This window comes from Rhinopithecus bieti, unplaced genomic scaffold (genome assembly GCF_001698545.2).
Source record: "Rhinopithecus bieti isolate Rb0 unplaced genomic scaffold, ASM169854v2 scaffold_10088, whole genome shotgun sequence".
NCBI classification, from domain to species: domain Eukaryota; kingdom Metazoa; phylum Chordata; class Mammalia; order Primates; family Cercopithecidae; genus Rhinopithecus; species Rhinopithecus bieti.
This window is the reverse complement of record NW_016806409.1, coordinates 955,230-961,862: the sequence shown is the minus strand read 5'-3', so window position 1 is coordinate 961,862 and position 6,633 is coordinate 955,230. Positions and strand designations below refer to the sequence as shown.

Here is a 6,633-nt window from a genome sequence, read left to right as displayed (position 1 = left end):
GGCGGCGGCGGCGGCGGCGGGAGCGCCTTCTGCCTCGGCTGGAGACTGAGGCGAAGGCGGCAGCGGCGGAGGAGGTGGAGGAGAGGCGAGGGTGAAGGCGAAGGCAATGGCGACGCTGGGCACATGAGGCCGCGGCTGGCGGGACGGGCCGAGGCCCGGCGGAGGAGGCGGCTCCGGGGGAACCCGCCGCCGGGTGAGGGGCGGCCGCAGGGCCGGCTGAGAAGAAGCGGGCCAGGGGCGGGGTCCCAGGGGGAGGCGGGAGAACTGGTAGGGACCCCGAAGATGGGCCTAGGAGAACCTCCGGAGGTCCGGGGAAGAGCGCGGCCGGAGCGGGGGGAGGAGGGGGGTGCCGCCGAGGGGTTCCCGCCGAGTCCGGAGGGGCGTCGCCGGCCCGCGTCCTGCCGCTGCCCCCGGCGCACCCTCCCTCTTTGTCCCCAAGCGCGCGGCTCCCAAATCGGGAGGGAAACGGCTCGGGGGTGTCCTGGGCCGCGGAGTTGTCGGGGGACTGTCGGGGAGCCCAGGCAGAGGCGGCGCGCACTCGGCGGCGCCCCGGCGGTGCCCACAACTACCCGGGCGGTTAGGGGCGCAGGGCGGAGCCGGGCCGCCCCCTCGCCACCCGGGCGCTTCGCGGGCTGCTCTTTGTCTCCCCGACTTCGGTCCCTGAGTCTCCGGCCGCTTTCCGCATCTTCCCGCTAGAACTCCTGCCTCTCGGGGGTTAGAGGAGGGTTAGTTCGAGGGCTGGAAGCGGGAAAGCGGGGCGGAAGGACTGGGCTCATCGCCTCTTGACTAACTCGTTTTCTTTACTTAAAATGACTTTTCCCCCACTTTGTCAAACTTTAGAGAACGTGTGTGTGTGTGTGTGTGTGTGTGTGTATCCTTAAGTCTCTAGCTTCAAAATTAAAGAGTAGGCTCTACCGCTGTGATTGTGGGCAGTTGTGTGGTTGTCGACTGCGTTTGGAGCTCTGAATTGAAAAGATTTACGTGAATGTATGGTTGAGATTTTTTTTCTTTTTTTGCGATTGTCTGATTGGGAGTACTTTTCCCTTGCGAAATGGGCGAATTTGGTTTTTCTTTTTGTTCATTGAGAACTGGCAGTGATACGGATTTCATTGTGCTCATGCTTAATTTTGTTAGCATCAAGACGATGTGAAATCGAGTAAGTTAAGTTTGAATAACTTCTGGCTGAGGGTGTGCCTGATAAGTCTAAATTTGTTGTATGTTTGTGTCGTGTACAAGTTCAAGTGAGTATATGAAAGCGCTATAAAATATCAAACTACATAAATGAAAGGGATTTTAATTTCCTGATAAGCAGGAAACAGCGTATCTCCAGTACGTTAATATCTGTAGAAAAATGCGTTAATAATGTCATTTAGGAATAAAATATTTTTCTCCCTAGGGAGGGTTTAGGTATTACTCAGAGTAAAAGAGTAAAAAAATTTCAATCTCAGAGGGTATGGAAAAAAACAGAAAAATACTCTTACTTCCAGAACTCCTGATTAAAATATTGTGAGTTGTGGGTTAAGTTTACTGATCTTTTAAAAAACTTAGCATAGAGTTGTATCACTACAGTTGCTTTGGATGTCTTAAGTACTGTGTAATGGCAGAATTAAAGAAATACGAACTCTTCTGGGTAGAAGGTAAAAAGCTCCGATAAACAGATCTTAGTTTTAAGTTTTCCCCAGATTTTTGTGCCCAGAGTGCTGTAGGCAAAGGGCGTATTGAAGAGATACATAGAAGTTATATGCAAGATCTGTTAATATTTGTCCTGATTTGTAATGGCTTAATATTATTTACTGCTTAAACTGTTGTGCATTTTTCCAAAGCATTTCAAACATCCTTTTCAAAAGTTAGCACTTTTAACTTTTGAGGTTGTGTGACTTAAGAATTGTTTTCTACTAGGTAGCCACCACAGTTCTCTTAAAAAAGAGCAGTATTTTTTAGTAGAGACGGGGTTTCACTGTGTTAGCCAGGATGGTCTCGAACTCCTGACCTTGTGATCCGCCCGTCTCGGGCTCCCAAAGTGCTGGGATTACAGGCTTGAGCCACCGCGCCCGGCTGAGTTTTAGCTTTTAATTCAAAGGACTTAAGTTAACACATCTCCAACATAACAATCTTACTTATAAGCTGTTATCCTTTGTCAATTAAATTTTATTCTTTTATTTGTATAAGTCAGCCAAAGGGAAGGAATGCAGAGTTCTGTTTCTGATTAGTCCACTTCCCCCCAGGTCCAGGCTTGCCTATCAGTTCAGTAACGAGGATCTTAGAATACAGGATATATAATTTAAATCCAGAGCATCATTATCTTAACAAATGAGTAGTGTTTGTTCCATGCCTAATTCAATGCAAAGTGATGAGTTCCAAAAAACTATTGCTTTATTTGCATTTCGTTCACATTTCAAAATTGGTGAGGTGTGTCCTTTTTTCTTTTTCCTTTTTCTTTCTTTCTTTTCTTTTTTTTTAAGACAAGACGTTGTTATGTTGCCCAGGCTGTCATAGTACACTACAGCCTCAAATTCCTGGGGTCAAGCCATCCTCCTGCCTCAGCCTCCCGAGTATACCCAGCTAATTTCCTTTTTCCCCTCCTTTCCTGTCCTGTCCTTCTTTCCTATAGTTAAGCTTGACTAGGGGCTATGATTACTTATTTCTGAACTTATGCTTTTATTGTAGTGTAGAACTACATGTGGCTTCTGTTCAAAATATTTGATAAAAAATTAGGCAAAGAAAAAGTAGGATTTTTTTTTTTTTTTTTTTTTTTGAGATGGCGTTTAGCTCTTGTTGCCCAGGCTGGAGTGCAGTGGCGCTATCTTGGCTCACTGCAACCTCCACCTCCCAGGTTCAAGCGATTCTCGTGCTTCAGCCTCCCAGGTAGCTGGGTTTACAGGGATGCCCCACCACGCCCAGCTAATTTTGTATTTTTTAGTAGAAACAGGGTTTCACCATGTTGGTCAGGCTGGTCTCCAACTCTTGACCTTAGGTGATCCACCTGCCTCTGCCTCCCAAAGTGCTGGGATTACAGGCATGAGCCACCACACTCGACCAGATTATTATTTTTGTAAGACCATCCCTTTGAGAATAAGTATGAGAAGATAGATTTTGGCTGGTATCATTAACCTGAAATTTAAACAGAGAAAACAGTTCTGAGCTGTTAGTATCAGCTGAGTGGCAACAGTTGTTTTGCAAACATACTACTACAGCTGATGAGTTCAGCTTGTGTTGAAATAAGGACCTATTAAAATGTATTTTTAAAAATATTTTTTAAGATTTAATGCAAAAAATTTTAAGTACCAAAAACTAGCTGGGCGTTTGAGCATTGCTATTTTCTACAACTCCAAAGAATGAATGACCTGTTAGTACTGGCTGGCATACAGTTATACATTCTTGAGTTTTACAAGTACTGTAGTTGGCTGAGAGCACTCCTTGGCAATAAAGGTTTATCTTTCAGACCTGTGGAATATGTTGCCCAAAGAGTTTTCCTAAAACAAGGATATGATTATCTCTTTGCAGGTAGCATTTTACTTCTAAAGAAATGACATGGGGCCAGGAGTGGTGGCTCATGCTTGTAATCCCAGCACTTTGGGAGGCCAAGGTGGGCGGATCACCTGAGGTCAGGAGTTCAAGACCAGCCTGGACAACATAGTGTAAACCCCATCTCTACTAAAAATACAAAAAATTAGCTGGGCATGGTGGCAGGCGACTGTAATCTCAGCTACTTGGGAGGCTGAGGCAGGAGAATGGCTTGAACCTGGGAGGTGGAGGTTGCAGTTAGCCAAGATCGCATCACTGCACTCCAGCCTGGGTGACAGAGCGAGACTCTATCTCAAAAAAAAAAAAAGAAAAGAAAAGAGAGAGAGAGAGAGAGAAAGAAAGAGAAAGAAATGAAGTATTCTGGGAAATGAATTCTTCTCCAGCTCTCAGGTGAAGCTTTGTTCTTTGAGGCTATATTGCTTGTAACACCAGCACAATTTGGACAAAAGCATTCTGGTGCCCATTAAGTCATTCAACTTTTTTTTTTTTTTTTGAGACTGAGTCTCACTCTGTCACCCAGGCTGGAGTGCAGTGGCAGGATCTTGGCTCACTGCAACCTCTGCCCCCAGGTTCAAGCAATTCTCCTGCTTCAGCCTCGTGAGAAGCTGGGATTATAGGTGTGTACCACCACGCCCGGCTAATTTTGTATTTTAGTAGAGAAAGGGTTTCACCATGTTGGCCAGGCTGGTCTGGAGCTCCTGACCTCAGGTCACCTCAGCCTCTCAAAATGCTGGGTTTGCAGGCGTGAACCACTGTGCCTGGCCCTTTTATTTTTTTGAGACGGAGTTTTGCTCTTGTTGCCTAGGCTGAAGTGCAGTGGCGCAATCTCGGCTCACCACAACCTCTGCCCCCTGAGTTCAAGATTCTCTTGCCTCAGCCTCCCAAGTAGCTGGGATTACAGGCATGCCCCACCATGCCCGGCTAATTTTGTATTGGTAGAGACAGGGTTTCTCCATGTTGGTCAGGCTGGTCTCCTGACCTCGGGTGATCCACCCGCCTCCGTCTCCCAAAGTGCTGGGATTATAGGCATGAACCACTGTGCCCAGCCTTTTTTTTTTAATAATTGAGACAGAGTCTTGTTCTGTTGCCCAAGCTAAACTGTAGTGGTGCTCTCGAGATCCTTCCACCACAGCATCACTAGTAGCTGGGACCACCAGGCCCACACTGCCACCACACCCAGTTAATTAAAAAATTTTTTTTTGTAGAGACAGGGTCTTGTTGTGTTGCCCAGGCTGGTCTTGAACTCCTGGGCTCAAGCAGTCCTCTTGGCTTCTTAAATATGGGGATTACAGACCAAGACACCTGGCTCCTTTTTTTCCCCCCCAAAACATATAAGCACTTGATTAAAACACAACAAAAAAATAGTTGAACTCTTTCTTTCCCCCTTTCTCACTATTGCACTTGACTACTTTTTTTTTTTTTTTTTTTCTTTTAAGACAGAGTCTTCTTCTGTCATCCAGGCTGGAGTTGCAGTGGTGCAATCTCAGCTCACTGCAACCTCTGCCTCCCGGGTTCAAGCAATTCTCCTGCCTCAGCCTCCCAAGTAGTTTGGACTACAGGCACACTCTGCCACGCCTGGCTAATTTGACTTTTTTTTTTTTTTTTTTGAGACAGAGCCTCACTCTGTCACCCAGTCTGGAGTTCAGTGGCACACGTGTAATCCCAGCACTTTCGGAGGCTGAGGCTAGAGGATACCTTGAGCCCAGGAGTTTGAGACCACCCTGGGCAACATAGTGAGGGCCCTGTCTCTGCAAAAAGTAATTTGAAAATTAGCTGGGTGTGGTGGCGTACACCTGTGGTTTCAGCTACTCGGGAGGATGAGGCAGGAGGGATTTTTGAGCCCAGAAGTTGAAGGCTACAGTGAGTTGCGATCATACCATGCACTCCACCCTGGTTGACAGAGTGGGACAGTCTCTATTTGCAAAAAGAAAAGAGGCCAGGTTGTCAACCCGGGAGGCGGAGCTTGCAGTGAGCCGAGATTGCACCACTGCACTCCAGCCTGGGCGACAGAGTGAGACTCCGTATCAAAAAAAAAAAAAAAGAAAAGAAAAGAGGCCAGACATGGTGGCTCATACCTGTAAACCCAGCACTTTGGGAGGCCGAGGCAGGCGGATCACGAGATCAGGAGTTCAAGACCATCTTGGACAACATAGTGAAACCCTGTCTTTACTAAAATACAAAAAATTAGCTGGGAGTAGTGGCACGCGCCTGTAATCCCAACTACTCTGGAGGCTGAGGCAGGGGAATTGCTTGAACCCAGGAGGCGGAGGTTGCAGTGAGCCGAGATCGCGCCACTGCACTCCAGCCTGGCAACAGAGCAAGACTGTCTTGAAAAAAGAAGAGAGAGCCGGGCACAGTGGCTCACACCTTGTAATTCCATCACTTTGGGAGGCCAAGGTAGGCAGGTCATGAGATGAGGAGATCGAGACCATCCTGGCTAACACTGTGAAACCCCGTCTCTACTAAAAATACAAAAAATTAGCCAGGTGTGGTGGCGCACGCCTATAGCCCCAGCTACTTGGGAGACTGAAGCAGAAGAATCACTTGAACCTGTGAGGCGGAGGTTGCAGTGAGCCGAGATCGTGCCACTGCACTCCAGGCTAGGCGACAGTACAAGACTCCATCTCAAAAAAAAAAAAAGAAAAAAGGTGCCAGGCATGGTGCCTCACACCAGTAATCACAGCACTTCAGGAGGTCAAGGCAGGAGGATTGATTGAGCCCAGGAGTTCAAGACCAACCTGGGCAATATGATGAGACCCTGTCTCTACAAAAATAAGAAATTCAAAAAAAAAAAAAAAGGGAAGAGGGCAGGCACGGTGGTTCATGCCTGTAATCCCAGAACTTTGGGAGGCCGAGGCGGGGGAGATCATGAGGTCAAGAGATAGAGACCATCCTGGCCAACATGGTGAAACCCCGTCTCTACTAAAAATACAAAAATTAGCCAGGCATGGTGGCACACACCTGTAGTCACAGCTACTCAGGAGACTGAGGCAGGAGAATCACTTGAACCCGGAGGTTGCAGTGAGCCAACATCACACCGCTGCACTCAAGCCTAGTGACAGAGCAAGACTCCATCTTAAAAAAAAAAAAAAAAAAAAAAAAAAAAAA

The 6,633-nt window shown here is 47.3% G+C and overlaps 1 protein-coding gene across 1 annotated transcript in view; it reads left to right on the top strand.

Moving 5' to 3' along the window:
* GJC1 (gap junction protein gamma 1) overlaps nt 1–6,633 on the top strand; it is a 27,420-nt gene continuing 20,787 nt past the window's right edge. The window contains exon 1 of the mRNA XM_017876090.1: nt 1–193. The gene's annotated coding sequence lies outside the window, so the exon portion shown is untranslated. The remainder of the gene's footprint in view (nt 194–6,633) is intronic.